Here is a 14781-nt window from a genome sequence, read left to right on the forward strand (position 1 = left end):
GCAGCACCATGGTCCTGAGCAGTGAGGCCACATGTGGGTCTCACCCACTTCATGCCCCCTGCAAAAAGGCAACTGCTGGCCCATGCAGTTTTTCTCTGCTTCCTGCCTTTTCAGCAGTTTGCAGAGTTAAAATATATTCAATTGCTTAACCAAGGACATCATCTGGAACAAAATTGAGATTAGGAAATCTGCATTTTGTGTCTTTCTGAGCAAAATGCCTTTAGGTATCTTGAGACAGCACTCTCTGTGTCAGCAACAATTGTCTCACCTACCCTCTTTTTTTTTAATACAAAACGCATTCAAACAGAACCCAAATCTGTCCAAAGCTAACAAGGAAAGGACTTCTTCCTCCAACTGAAGTGGAGTTAGCAAGGTTGTGATGAAGCACTGCGTGCTGAGACCTGCGCAATGCCAGCCATGAACATGTATTAAGATGAGAGGGAGTCATTGTAAAACTCTGGGCAAAGAGGTTGGGCTCATCTCTCCACAGCCTGATGTACACCTCGTTATTTCAACAGCGGACAAACAGCAAAACCAGATTGTTTACAAGAGTGTGGAGGTAAATCCTGACAGTATTTTGTTTCTTCTGTACTTAGTGATGACAGAACAGGTGATTATGAAAAGCCATTGAAATATTTCTCCCCAGATTGGATGATTCATAACTCCTTGCTGATGCTGTCGTCTCCAAACCAAAGGTTGTTGAGGATGGTGAGAAGAGGAAGAAGGAAGAAAAGAGAAGGCATGAAGGACAAGTAACACGGTGCATTTGCAGCAATTTCTCTGCAGTTCCGAACAACCCCTACGCACATTCCTTAACTTGCAGGTACAAATATAGTCCACACAGTACACAGTCCAACAGAGAGGTAAGAACGGGAATAGAGCATTAAGAAGCACTTAAACAATGCCTACGTGGAAGGCTGAAGATTAAGTGCTAGCAACAGTGTAGACATCAGGTCATGCACTTTAAGCCCATTCATTACTTCTCACATTAAACCATTGCCCTGTATACAAAATAAATAAATAAGCCTGAGTGAAGCTCAGAAAAATCTTTGCCAGAACACAGGGACCAAGAAGAGTGTAGGTTAACATGTGCTACATGCTCACCTGCCCCAGTCAGGACAACTAGAACAATGCAGCTGTGCCAGTTTGTACCCACTTAAGCCATGACCTCTTTAGACATTTTTGGAAGGAGTCCAGTGATGGAGTCTAGACATTGTTATTCAGAAATAACTTGATCTTCATCTTTTCCTTTTCTACAGAAAGGAAGAGGAAATGTATGTCACAAAGCAACATTTCATGCAGAACAGCAGGGAAAGACTGGATGGTAACCCAATTAAAAGCAGATCAGAAATCTTTCAAAGCCATTTATAAAGCAACATAAACTATCTCAGTCCTCCTGTGACCGAATGAAAAGAGGTTGCACATGGAGCAAGGAATCAGGTGATCTGCCTTGCAAAATCTTCTTCGCCTCAGAGAACAAAATTCAAGAGCCCATTTCATCAGCCTTGCCCCTTGGGTCACTGCTGCAATCTTCTGCTTTTATCTTCCTCAGTTCCTGATCTGGCAGGCCCAGTGCCCAAGAAAATGAGTCTTTTTACCATCTGCTATCTCGTGTTTGCAAGGAGAAATCTAAGGTGCTTGCAAGGTCTTCTGTGTTTAGGGGCTATTTCAAATAGCACTATATTTTTCCCCCCTATTTGCTTACTAGCACGATTGTATGAAGCAAAACAGCTTTTCCAGTTCTAATATTTTCTATTTTTCTGGCCTTTGTTGCCTCTAGGTCTACTGGCCACAAAGCTTTATTTTTAGATTATCTCTTTATTTAACTTCCACGGAAGAATTCAGCGTGCTCCTTCCACACGAATGTTGGCACCAAGAGGCAGGGACATGAGGGACTCTTTGAAGGGAACATCTATGAAGCCTTTGTGCTACAGCTTCCCGAAGGCCCTGACATTCTGTCTTTTCCTTTGCTTCTACTTCAGCTTCTTGTCTCTTCACATGCACCTTTTAACTATATTTTTAGATAGTTGAACAATTCAAACAGTTTGCCTGGAGCCAGCATTTAAACTTAGACCTATATTTTCAGGGAAAAAAAAAGGTTTAAAGTCAGGCTGCTTATTTAGAAGTTTTGAAAAGGTTGATCTCCTGCTGGCATCTTTACATACCTTAGTTTTGTAGGTGCTTATCTTTCAGACAAAATATGTGCATTTTATAGAGGAACATATTATGGGTTTCAAGAGAAAGAGAAAGAGCTTACCAAATCAATAAAACGACTGATTTTATTTATATACCTCTACTTCTCAGGCTGAATTCACTGGGACTGCTTTGGCAAAGCCCAAACTATGAGTAGACAAGATGTAAACGTTTGTGGTTGAGGTCCCAGTACAGCCTTTCAAACACCATGAACATCTCATGATGACCACTGCTCCAATAAAAAGACTCAGTTTGCTAGTCCTGAAAAATAGGACCAAAAACATTTACCAAAAACATTTTTGTATTTTAATGTGGCAGGGGTAAGCAAGATGTTGCATTGCATGATGTTTCTTCTCCTGAGGCTTGCCAAAAAGCAGCAGAAATCTTCACTTTCGGAGTCTTTGCAAGTTCAACAAAAGTGTATTAGTGTGTCCACACTCTAGTACATCCACGTTCTAGTATGACCACCAATGTCACCCACTGCGCCATGCCCCTAAGGCTCAGACTACTAGAACGAAAGCAAATAAAACCAAACACTGCAGTTCTTTGCTTTCTTCCTGCACAGTTCCTGGCCTTCCTCATCCACCAGTCACATCTTCATTTTTCTGCTGGTGTTTCACATCACTTTCATGTCTTCTGTACGAAAGATATCAGCAACCATCTGGAGAACAGGATCTTCAAAGACCACCACATCTACAGGCTTGATACTGGGCTACGTCCAGCTGCTAGCAGCGTACCATTCCCTAGCAATTACTTCTGACGTGCCCTCTGATGTAGAATTAGAAGAGACTGAGCAGAAGGGAGACCAGAACACCAGTGTGGTGACTTGACGTTGGTAATCAAAGAAAATAGCATTTAGGTGACTATGACAGCAGATGGAAGGGTTTAGACAGAAAGGGACTGTGCAAGGAGAAACGATGGTGATGGGGCTGTACTGGAAGGACAATTTACCGTGTTTCAGCTGGTCTTTAGTTTCTCTCCATGGGCATATGTTCATATCTCCAGCACATGTAAAGAAATCCAAAGAAACTTAGCCTTCTTGTGGACTCAAAATGGAAATCCAAAACAACTGTATAACCTTGATATTTGCTTACTCAGGCTTCAGCTCTCTTATCTGGGCTTTCCTCAGAGTAAAACAAGAAATCATAGTCATCCCCAGGAAGGTATTAACTCAGTTATATTAATGCTAGTTCTGAGAACCACAGAAGGGCCAAGAGGAAATCTATGACTTCGGTGCAGCATTAAACAGAAACCGCTGGAATACCGTCCAGAGCTGCACAGCAAAATTGTTAAAGCTGATCATTCAGCAGACATCATCTGTCTTTTGCACTGAACAAAGCAAACAACATACAGAAAAGAGAGCATGAAATCATGCAGTGAAAATCTGTATCATAACACACAGAAAGGGCATAAACTAAGGTTACACAGTAAATGTTAATTCTAACATCTTCAGAATTACTGCATTTGTAACTCAATTTTCTTCTAATACAGCCATTGGAAGAAATATTGGTATATACTAGGAAAAAAGAAATTCATACGACAGCTGGATGTCATTTTTTCCCCTCTAAAGAATGTCACGTTTGGAATGGCCCAGTGGGCAAAGGCGAATACATAATGGTTATTCAGAAAGCAATTAGATTCTGACCGCAGGGAAATGTTTTCTGAATGGGTTGAGCTTTAATAGAATAGAGCAAATAGTCTTTTATGTTCCTCTCTTTCTTATATAAGGAATCTTTTTTTTTCCTTAGAGTTAAGAACTGGGTTAACGATGAACACATAACTATACTCTTCAACCAGTTCTTCACTATGAACTCATCCATGTATTTTAATAGTTACAGCAGCTGCACTCTAAGACAGATATAAATAAAAACTGGCTAAAGATATTCTGAGGTAAATGACTCTATACCTGCCCTTCACCAGAAGCCCGGTTTATGCTAACGAATTTTAGCCTTTTCATTTACAGAAAGTAAATTACAGGAGCAATCAGCGTTTGGGGTTGATGGAAACATCAAAAGCAAGTAGTAACCCAAGCCAAAACTAAAAGGATTCTACATGCCTTTGAGCAATTCTGATGATTTAGAAATCTCACATCTTCTTGTGCTGCTTCTTTCAGCTCTGAGACACGAGAAGTTACGCTGTGTTAAAAAAGCTAATAAATAACAGGCCTAATTCTGCTCTCAACAACATGGGTGAATCTGAAAGCAAAGGCAAGGGGGTTCGGGTAGGCTATGTAAGCCAACACCACTACAAGATCTCATCAAAGGCTAATCAGCAGCAGAAAACAATAAAGCTGCTATAAATCAGTGTTTGATAACATATGAAAAGTTAAGTATTTATAATATCTTATCTCGTACCCCTGTAATGACAAACTGTAAATATCCACATTGCCTGGATAACCAGCCATAATCAAGATTAATTAGTAACGCAGCACAAGCAGTACAGACAATGAAGGAGGGAAGAGGGGAAGGAATAATATTTTTTTTTCTTTTATTTTTTGTGGACATCCTGATACAAGAGGTAATTTCACCCAACCTTAAAGGTGCAAGGCAATGCAGAAGAGAAGCAGGCTTGCTGTATAGCAAAACACGCTCTTCTGGGTAGTGAAATATCCATCAGAGTGGCTATACTTTTTATTTTTATTATTATTTTTAATAAATTACTTTTTTTTCATTTTTCACAGTGATACACAGAAGCTCTGTTAAGACAGAACATTACTGCACTGGCTCAGAGAGCACTGATAACATACGGACTCAATTTTTAGGGGTTCTGTCAAGGAATAGGGTCTCATCTTTGTAGGGGTCTCGGTTGTGGCAATTACATACACAAGGATTACTTCACGCAGGTTTGAATATCCCAGCTGTTGCTTGTCTTCACTCAGCATCAATCTCAAGTGTCTGTAATTAGCCAGTGATATCAGGTGCTCTCCTAAAAGCTGGCAGCCGTAGCTCACCTTCTTGGTGCATCAAAGCCAGCCTTGTGTATCTGGGAGCAATCAACAACAGGGGCGTGAGTGCAAATGCTCCAGATTACAACATCGACTTTTTTTTTTGAACCAGGTATGACATAAGGTGGATCAACCGCTCTTCCCATTTTGTATTATTTTTTTTTTGCTTCTTTTTAAGTGGGAAAATGTCCTCATTCAACGCATCCCTATGTCTGATAAGCATTAAGCAAGCAGCATACCTGCAGTACTACCACTCAGCTTCGATATGTTTAAAAGAGAGGGGGAAAAAAAAAAAAAAGGCTCCCTGGATTTGGAAGCAGTGCCTTTAAGGGTATTTATTGTGTGGTAAACATGCCCAGTTCCTAAGCAGAAGAGGGGGGTTTCTGGGTTGTTAGTGACATGCAAATAGTGAATGGGTCCTGATCACGATGCCTGTTCATGGGAAAGATAAAGCACCTGCTTGGATAGATACCAAAGTTGAAACCCATGAATTATATTACGAGTGATCAGATGATAGTGTCTTGCTCTTATGAAGTGTTTTCCACTGGTATGCTCAAATCTCAAGGTACATTTAAATGGAAATCAGTGCTATGGGAAAACAACTGGGAAGATGCTAGATAGAGAAGTGAAGGGACATACTGTGCCAGCCAGGTCACGGGGAAGAAAATCCACGTCTCCCAATTTCCTGATCAGTTTTCTGTCCATTGTCCTACTGCAGGCTACTGCCATTTTTGGGGGCTTTGTTTTTTTGTTTAATGATACACCTCCTGGAATCATAGAATATCGTGAGTTGGAAGGGACCCACAAGGATCATTGAGTCCAACCCCTGGCTCCACACAGGGCCACCCAAAAATCAGAGTCTGAGAGCATTGTCCAAACACTTTTTGAACTCCAGCAGGCTCAGTGCTGTGACCACTGCCCTGGGGAACCTGTCCCAGTGCCCCACCACCTCTGGGTACAGACCCTTTCCCTAACCCGCAGCCTGACCCTCCCCTGTCCCAGCTCCATGCCGTTCCCTCGGGTCCTGTCACTGTCCCCAGAGAGCCTCTCACAAGGAAGCTGTGGACGGGCGCAAAAAGACCAAGAGGAAAATGTTGATGTGAAAAATGAAATAAAAAATGAAGATGTTGATGTTTACTTGGTTTATGATCTTGCCCCCATAAATCTCTCTTGTTGAGCCCATTGGGTTGGATCTGCAATGGGCCATAAATGCCTGAAGTCAGATTTAGGTGGTATTTAGGTACAAACTACAGAATAAGGAACCCCCCAAAATTTCAGTTAGCACTATGAAGTCTGCAGACACCTACATTTTCACTTAGAAAATTTCCCAGCAACTTCTGGGCCCGTTCAGAAGCACCAGCCAAGCTCTGCTCTACAGTCAGGTCATCCCCCTGAAGGTCCTGATCCTGTTGCTGTGCTCACTTTATGATAAATTATTTTTCCTACTATGGCAAATACTGCTTTCATTCGGGAACACGGCTAGCAGAAACCTTGCAGAGCCCACACAACTTGCTGCATAGTTCAGATGCTCTTGGGGAAGGGCAACAAGGGGTGTGTGGCAGACGTGAAGAAGGGGGCAGCCTTTCCCCATCTCCTCAAGTACAGCAGGGGTATTCCCACAAAGACTATTGTTGGTAAAGAATTACTGTATATGGGCCTTAAGGGTCTCTATTTTTTTTATAGCTTGGCTGTATAATTAGTCATTTTTGTTTCTTTTTAGAAAAAGGAGAGCAATAGTTCTACTTTTTTTTTTTTTTCATATTTCCCTGACACAATAGGGAATGTCAGTGGTGTTACAAAACTTGTAAAAACATGTTTCTGAACTGTTCTATGTGATCATCCATGCTTCTCAGAACTTCTTAGTAAACTGAGAGAATAGTAGAGAAGGGGATTTCATCCCACCCATAGGACACAGCTATGCAATGGTGCTTTGTGGGTTGTTTTTTTCTCTGAGAAGTTCTTTATGTTGGATGCTACAGCCACAGGCAGATTTAAAGGAGTATTGTTTTAAGAAGTACAAGAAGCTCTTAAATTAGTGTCCTCTCTGTTCTTATTCCAACTTCAGTTTCAGTTTTCCTGAGATGCCCCAGTGTGTGAGTCAACACTGATGTTTAAATCATATCTACGTTGAAGACAGGGAAAAACTGTGACAACCAACAAATCTCTTGTCTTGCGATGTGCAACTGCTCTAGCTGAGTAACTCCACCATAATCCTTGGTATAACAATTGCTTACTGTTTCTGGCTTTTCTCCTATTCTTCCTAACTTTTACTGTATCTTCTTCTTAGGTTAAAATCTGCAATTTAATGTATTATTTTAGTATTCTCACACATACAATGGTTTCCAAATTCAGAGCCAATGCTGGGAACTATGAAGGTTCTTTGTAGACTACGAGGTGCCTTTCACAATTTTAAATACTGTAAGACACTAAATTAATTTATTATAAGAACATATTGCTATAAGAGTTAGTGTTGAAATCATGGATCATCAACCAGAGGTCACAAATTAGCCATCTAATGTACTCTCTGGGCTTTATCTTCTGTGTTAATCCTGCAAAATGTTTTACATTTAATTTTAATGCACTCCTTAGGTCAATTCTGAGCTGCAATTTGTCATGCATCATTAATTTACAAGTCTAAACAAGTCCTGATATTAATTATTACTTCACAGCTGCCAAACATTTTATAAAGCTATAGAGATATTCCTGTTCTTCATCTCTACCTGTGAGCGTCTGGCTGCTGATTTTTTGGTAATCAGTGCTTATTTCTTCTCATACTTCGAATCTGTTAGTCTGTGCTTATTCTGAAAAATACTGCAATATGAAGCAGGCAATTACGACAGCCATTCCGTAACCTTCTGTGTGGTATTTGTCATCCACTGAGATTTTCTCAGCCCTGGGAATTGTTAAGTCAATGTTGTCTCAGCTAAAGACCAGCAACTATAACTAATGTTTTCAAAGCTGGCAGAAGCTGCACTCTGACATCCATTATTTATACCTTTTGATAAAGTGATCTCGTTTTTAGAAACATTAGAAAGAAAAAAAGAAATCAACAAAAAATAATTACTAGCATTCCTAATTAGGAAATAGAAATAATAGTCTATAGTCACCCGCCTGTATTTGTATCAAGTCGTATCTCCTTGACCAGGGCCATTTTGGCCCAGACACAGCCTGTTACGTTAGAAAAGCAGTTTTTAAGTTTGGGATTAATATTTTACAGCAGTGGCCAATGGCCAGTGGGACACCACAATCCAGGTCCTACCCGTAAAGGTACGAGAACATTGATTAGTTCAGACATGAATGCGAGCAGATAACGATGCCAGACAGTAGCATGGCTCTACAAAACTGCCTGCATACTTGAAGAATTTGAGAATATTTTAGTTTCAGAGCCAACCCACAGCTTTGTAAAGGCTAATAAACACTTTCTAAAGGAAGGGGGGAAGCAAATGGTCAGCTTTCCCTTACAGAACCGCCTGAAGGACACGGTGGGAGAGCTGGAGACTCCATCCATCCCGCAGCCATGAGGTGGATGGTTATTCCTTTCCTGCAGTGGTTCCTGGGCCATTTTTGCCGCTCCATCCCTCCTGCCTGACACTGCAGGACACGGAGATGAAGGCTGCAAGCACGGCTCTGATCTCCTAGCCCTGCTGGCGCCGCAAGGGGAAGGGAAAGGAGGAGGAGGAGGGAAGTGGCTGCCTTCTTCACCCTCTATCCAAACAGCAGCTCGCGGGAGGGACGTTGCCCTACCTGGGCATTAGGCTTTAGCCTACCCCACCTATTTAAGCTGCTGGGGTTTGTGTTTCCTTTGCAGCAGCAGCACAGCCCGTCCTGCCTGGCTGACCTCCAGCAGCAAGCCTACAGCTGAGAGGCTGGTTATAGCACAAGGCGATATGCTGGGCTTTTATATCCAGAGCTGAAATAACAAACTCGGTTCATGCAGGGGGCAGAGCTTTGGACTCATCCCTGCTTGAGAGGCCTGGTTATTTATTAATTATATTTAAAGTTTTATAACAGCTTAAAAGGAATGCGAGCCAGAGGCAACACTTCCAGTCAGGCCTCCCTTGTGCAATGCTTGTGTAATTCTCTCGGTTTATTGCTGGCTTGTGCAGCTACAGAAAGCTTCAGCCTGCTCCCTTCTCTAATGCCTCCACCGGTCCCGGTGATTTCCTCATCCCTTGACACACAATCCCCCAAAGCACTGCCTTCTTGTGAAATCCCAGGGCATGGGAGTCCAATGTGCAAGCCAGTGCTGGGGAAGACAGGAAAAAAAAAAAAAAAGAAATCTTTCCCAATCACTTTCTAAGGAAAATTTGTCAGACTCCTGCTGCCTGACACCCACCTGGTGAGATGGCAGAGAATGCTCCGAGCTGCTTCCCTGCCTGAAATCCCCCTCACTGTACCAAGCCAGGGGGTTGATGGTTTGCTAGTTCCAAGTGTCTGCTTCGAGAGAAGAGTTCAACAGCAGTGTTAAAGGGTGGTGTACGCCAACAAGATCTGGTTTTATGGATCGAGGCGCCCCAGCTCGCTGGGTTAGGAAAGGCCTTTATAAACATTTGGGGCATGACTTGTCAGCGCGTGGTGCGACGCAGCCATTTACTCACCCTCCTTTTACACAGGCTGAGCCTCTGTGGGGCATGGATAACCACGGATAATTTCATGTGCCATAAAGCTGTTTGTGAAGGCATCTGGAGACACACTTCTGACCACTTCTGAGTGGGCATCTGCAGCCACCTGCTGGCTCCCTGCAGCCTTGGGGGGGATTTCTTCCTCTTTCCTTCCCCACAGGGGCATGTCTGGCAGTTCTTGCTGCTTGCTGGTGTTTCTTCAGACCCTGGCCTCAAGAAGGAGAAGCTGAGGGAGATGATATGCTGCATCCCATCAGAAAATAAATGAGGAAATCCTTTAAACCCCTCTGTCCTTCCCTACAGCTGAATTTAGCTCTACAGGAGTGCAGCCAGGGAAAAGGCAGGCCTAGAGCCTGACACAGGTTCAATGTGTTGCACGTGAGCTGCAGCTCGTACCTTGATTAAATGAATTTGCATAGCCAGTATTAGTTAAATCCTAATGTACTAATGAAGATGTTAATCAATGAAGAAGTGTGCAGAAAACGAGATGCAAACTGAATAAGGCACAGGAAGGCGTGCTTAAGGGAGTGGTTCTGGAGAGGCTTTTTCACCTTGCTGTTGGGGATAACGCCATCCTGCTTCCACGAGGCCTTATCAAGATCAGCCGGCAAGCAGCTGCTTTGATTTTACCAATAAAAGATGTTATCTGTACCTCCTGATTTCTTTTAAATTAACACATAACTTTCTGTAGCAATGTCACAGGTTTCGTAAACATCCTGGCAAAGGTACCAAATGTTAATTGGGCCTGCTAATCTCAATTTAATAGGACGATCAACATCTTTTGTTTTTTTCCCTTCCTGTGCCTCTGACTGTGTCATTTCTTCCCTAATCCCCACTCTTTGCTCACTGCATTTGTTCGGTTACCCTGTTGATTTATTTTTGCCTAGACAAAGCACCTTCCTCTCCCACTACACACCCCGTCACAGCTCTGGCCTCTGGTGCTGTCGAAGTGAATAAAATGGAGATGCCATGTCCTCAAGCTCTCGCTGTCTGAGACCATTATGAAAAAGACCTGGATTAATGAACTGACTGTGGTGGCAAGAAGGGAACACAGAAGGTGGTTGGGAACTAATTTCAGAGCAGTTTCCTTCTGTCAGCTCTCCTCCACAGATTTTGTCCTAGCCATACCACTCAAAGTCTTCTTCTGAACTGAGGCTCAAGCCTGATCGCCATCCTCAACCTCTCTGACCGCTCTGTTGCCCTTGACACTATTATTAATGCTTGTGTTTTTCCATCTTGTCACACTGGAGTTAGTGCCTTTTCGATGCTCTTTTTCTCTCAGTCCAGGCTTTCTTTCCAAAATCTTCCACCCCCAAGTGGAGCGTCCCCTCCAAACTTCCCGCAGTGCCTTCCCTCCCTCCCTCTGTTCTCCATCCTCGGGTGACCTCTCCTGCTGACGTGGATGTAAGTATTACCTCCATGTCAACTGCCTTTAAAGTGCTTATCTACTGCTGATTGCTCTTCCGCACGTAGGTTTTGCATCTTACTGCCTCCATAGTGCTACATCCTGACAGATAGCTTGCTACCACCTCTCTGGGATCCAAAAAGAAGCTCATTAAAAAACAAACCAAACAACGCCGCTTTCCTCAGCTATCTGGCTGGCAGCCAGTGTGTTTGTCAATTTTAATGTCTTTGATATTTAAATTTAGCTCTCTCTTACTGCTGATACCATTTGGCAGAAGGTGTACTTACAATATGATTCCCAAAGCTCTTTGCCAGGCATCTCTTTGCTGCACTCAAATTCTTCCCAGGAATTCACTTCTGCTTATAAATAAATGCAGGGACGAACAAGCTATCAGTGCTATCCTAATTAGCTAAAGAGACGATTTTATTGTTTTTCACTCTTCTCTCTTCTCTTTGTCTGTATGCTGTACGAAAGCTTCCCTTCTAGCCAAGGATGGTCTTTAATTGTTCATGACACATCTAAACCACTTCAGTGTGCATTTGTGGTTTTCTTTCACAGAATTCCAAGGAAGAAAAAAATTGTTTTAGTAACCGGATGGTGTGGCTACAAACCTGCAACGCTGCTATCTGGTGTCAGAGGCAGATAAAGCATCTGTGTGAGGCTGTCGTACTTCTGTGTCCCAGTTTTGAGACTAGTTGGGCAAGGTGGTGCAGGTTGCACTAAAAGTTTTCACATGTTGAACGTCTTGGTTTAAGAAGAGAAAAAAAAAAAAAAAAGAAAAAAAAAAAAAAAGAGTTACCTGGCAGCTAGTCTTAGTAAGACTATTTAGACTTTTTAAATTTAGAAGACTTCAACACTTCAGAGCTGCACAAGTATTTTCTTAATGTAATTTTTAAGTTATGGATTATTCTTCATTGAGTCTCCTACTATCAATTTTGAGAAAGATCCGAAAAATTGCTGCTCTTGGTTTACTAAGACTTGATTCTGTAAAATTTTATGAAACTTTAGAATGTTGAAATCCCATTGTGTAACTTCAAGTGATTCCATGTCATGCCACTTGAGTTGTATTTGACCAAAATAGAGGTGCTATTATTGCTTATATATGTACACAACATACACACACACGCACATGGGCAGTTAGCTGTTGCCAAAACCTGAAGATGTTTATTGTGCCTTGATACCAGCACCTGTGTCATTACGGCACCCAAATACTTAGAATTTCTTTTAGACAGATACCCACTGAGATTTGGGGAACAGGTTTTTGCCCCTCCTGTTTCACCTGCAGGATTTAACATGATGTAGATGCCGACATGCAGCTCCATACAGCCATGGCTGAAAGAGTCTGCCTCTTTTCCATAATTGCTCGGAAGTGAGGCGTTCACCTAGACCTAAATTCTTTTCCAGTTTCATCCCAGGACATTGGAAGCGTCTAGATAAGTGCTGTAATCACCCAGGCATTCGCAGGAGATGTTCTAAACACTGTTTTCAATAAAATGCTTAACTGCTGTTGGGCACAACACCCAGCACCCTTGAATGCTCTAATGACCACACTGTATTATCATAACTCATTTGTTTTTCTCAACCTGCTGAATATTCGGGTATGCCATACACAGCAGATCTTCCACAGGGGACCAGAATATCCTGCAGCAGATGGGTAAAGTGGCAGAAAGAGGAAGGAGCTTGGATCTAAACCTCCTCCAGAATAAAAGCACCTGGACTTTGGTATCCCACATCCTGGACACCTTATCTGGGCACCTAGGTGATTACCCCGAGCATTTAGGTAAATGGTCAGCTCTTGTCTATCCCTTGAAAGGGCTGATAACCTTCACCGTTTGAAAGGTGAGAAGAGGTTCCTAACTGCACGGGAGAGTAGACACTTCCAGTGCCTGAATGGTGAGCTCTGCAAAGCCTAGGGCTGACCCCAGCCTCCTTTGTGGGCTTATGTCAAAGGAGTTCTTCCCATGAGAATTACACCTCCCTGTTGGCAGAATCAGAACCTCAAGACCAAATGGATGGCAAATAGGAGGTACAATAAAGCTCCTGTTCATAACGAGTCTTCTAACTAGATAATTAACCTTTTAAGAATGATTGCAAAAAAAAGGTTTAGCTTTTCTCTTGGCCCCAACCCTTTTTTATGCATGAAAGCCTTACTATTAAGCAGTAGAGGAGACCTGCTCCTTTTAGATCCTTAGAAATGAAATACCCAGCAAGAACTTCAACAGGGGATACTCAAATATACATTTTTTTATTTTTTTTTTTGTAAATTCAGCATATATACAAATTCGTTCTTCTTCCCAGCAGCAGCTCAAGAACGGTATTTAACTCTGAAGTTACCTAGGACCTGTTCTGATCCTGTCTTTTTCTTGCACATTTTGTGTTCACGATATAATCCCAAACCCGTCAAATGCAGTGGAAACTGTGCTGTTGATTCTGTTGTTCGATGGGAGATGCCTTTTCTCATGGTGCTTTATAAAAGTGGTATAGAAGTAAAACCAGGAAAGTTTCAGTCTGAGAAGACTGCCTGACATGCATTAATTATTGAATGCATATTAATATTCATAAGAGACCCAATTATGTGGGAAAGTCATAGGGATCTTATTTGCTGATTAGAAAAGAAAACACGGGATGGTATTTTTATGAAGTTCACCTTGTTAACTAAAATTTATGTCAATAAGCAAGTGCAAGGTTAAGATGTAACAGGATAATCACACTGGTGAGGTAACTGCTGATGCAAAAATGATAGAAATGAAATGGAGTGCTTTTTCAGCAGGTAAGAGTCTTAAAATCCTGGGATAATTTAGTTTGGAAGGACCTCTGGAGGTAGGTTGGTCCAACTTCCCCATCAAATCTGGGCCAAATTCAAAGTTACATTCCTCAGGGCTTGTGGGACACACTGAAGTGTTAATAAAACATGAAACAGGAAATGCTTGAGAAAACGAGGTGGGTATAATTAGATGTAAGAGGCTTACTTAAGGGTGGTTCTTTGGAGTTTCATCCAGGAAAAATGTTTTTCATAGTCACCAAACTGTCATGTTTGGCCAGGCAGTGCTAAAAGCAAATGAGATAAAAGGCTGAAACCTTATCTACAATGGCTGCTGATCATAAGGGAAGGTTTCCAAAGTTTTGCTAAAATAAACCTCAGGCTTCCTGTAAAAATGACGGTGATTTGGGACAGCCACAAATATAGTACATAACAGCTGGGCCTTATCTGACATCATTTTAATCTAAAAGTCAGCATCTCAAAAAACTTTGGATCGCTTACTGAAGGACCCCTGCAGGAGATGCTTGCAGGAGATGCCTGCCTCAGGTCCCTGGGGAGGAGAGGGGAGCTTCGCAGCACAGACGTGTAGGGTGGAACGGAGAAGCAGTTCCAGTGTCATCCTGAGAGCTGGCGTGTGGTGAGCAGCATCCCTGCACACACGGACATCGCCGTGTGATGAAGAGCACCACTTCCCACCCACTGGCACACCTCCTAGAGGTGTCACTGCTCTCCTTCACAGAGTAAAGCCAAAGAGTGTGTTTGTTCCTGTTCCTGGGAGGGGTCTCCATGCTGAGATTTTAGGATGCATTCAGCCTCATGCAGCTCTGCCCACTGCCATTCATCTGTCCCACCATGA

The 14781-nt window shown here is 42.4% G+C and overlaps 1 long non-coding RNA gene across 1 annotated transcript; it reads right to left on the bottom strand.

Moving 5' to 3' along the window:
• Nucleotides 1-9139: 9139 nt before the first annotated feature.
• LOC137851849 (uncharacterized) lies at nucleotides 9140-10661 on the bottom strand. The gene is made up of 2 exons (XR_011093537.1): nucleotides 9474-10661; nucleotides 9140-9383 (listed from the first exon to the last, which is right to left on the bottom strand). It is a non-coding gene; the product is annotated as an uncharacterized lncRNA (long non-coding RNA).
• Nucleotides 10662-14781: the final 4120 nt, after the last annotated feature.

This window comes from Anas acuta, chromosome 2 (assembly GCF_963932015.1).
Source record: "Anas acuta chromosome 2, bAnaAcu1.1, whole genome shotgun sequence".
NCBI lineage: Eukaryota > Metazoa > Chordata > Aves > Anseriformes > Anatidae > Anas > Anas acuta.